Genomic DNA, 1,539 nt, shown 5'->3' with positions numbered 1-1,539 from the left:
ATTTTTTGTACAGTAATCACTATCATTACTGTAATCATTGACATTGTTGTAGATATCTTTATTGTAGACATTCAAATTGTAATTATCTTTATTATTGCAATTATGATTATTATCGCAGTTAACACTATCATTGTAATCATAATTATTGTAATAACTATTAGTATCAATTATTAATACTATTATCATAATTGTAATGATTATAGCCATTACCATACATAGATAATATTTGTGTGTGTATATATATATATATATATATATATTTACATATATATATATTTACATATATATATATATATATATATATATATTTACATATATATATATTTACATATATATATATATATATATATATATATATTTACATATATATATATTTACATATACATATACATATATACCTATGTATATATACACAGCCCGACAATATATGTAAAGCATGATTAATAAACTACTGAATGATAGACTATGGTACTATATTTACAGAAACGTAATACATTTATTTGTAAAGAATTACAAAACCACATTACGTGAACATAATAACGCTATCAAACATTTGCTGTTTTTTATGTGGAAGTAAGATTTTATACGGAAGAAAGATAACCAAAGACAGCCCAAGACTACGTGCGTAAACCTTAATACTAAAGATAAGAAACCTTAAAGATAACAATTTGGATTATACTGTATCATCTGCATGCTAAATGTTTAAATCAAACGCATACATGTATACATATCTATACATGTATGTATGCATAAGCGCCCTAATCCTAACCTTACACATATTACCTGAGGAAGTTTCAATGCTTGAGTAGCACAAAGCGCGCACTCGCCCACCGTAACCATGTATTAAATACATGGAAACAATTACATGCTATACAGTTGGACATTTAGGTAGAAATATATAGCTTAACCGTGTTTTTTTTTTTTACCTAACATTACAACTCGCTAGTAACAACCATCCTAAACGTAAACTAGTTGGCCACATCTTCATCCATGTAAGGCATTGCCAAACTGAAGGAAATTATTCATTTACATCTTACTACTAGTTCGGAACCAGGACAGGATCAATCATATGCATACCTGCATATGCATTCTAAATTATACAAGCCTTACGACAGATATTGAGCTAGTAAGTGCATTTGCATCTTGCAGGGTGAAGGATGACCCAGTGGATTTGCATAAGACGAAGCTGCATCGTGATGATGTGCACATTTTTGGGAGCTGGCTTCTGTGGTCTGATAATTCCACACGCTGATTCCCGGACTGCAAAAGATATGAGATTACATGATGACTATTGCATACGTTATTCAATGGTTAGATATACATATATATAGTTAACACTTTTATGATGGTAAGATGTTTGTTTTTTACATGTATATTAATATTACTATATGTGCAGTCGGATGAAGTATTAAGCAAGAGTAATTCCCTCTTGCTACATATTCATGCAAACTATATCCCATCGCTATAGGTATGTAAAGTGCGTTCGATCTACAGTTATGCAAAAAGGCTACGTTCCACCACCGTGATCCCAAATAAGCT

This window comes from Penaeus japonicus, unplaced genomic scaffold (genome assembly GCF_977035675.1).
Source record: "Penaeus japonicus unplaced genomic scaffold, GWHDUDI00000001_assembly GWHDUDI00000013, whole genome shotgun sequence".
Taxonomy (NCBI): Eukaryota; Metazoa; Arthropoda; class Malacostraca; order Decapoda; family Penaeidae; genus Penaeus; species Penaeus japonicus.
The sequence above is the reverse complement of the archived record's forward strand: the minus strand, read 5'-3'. Positions refer to the sequence as shown.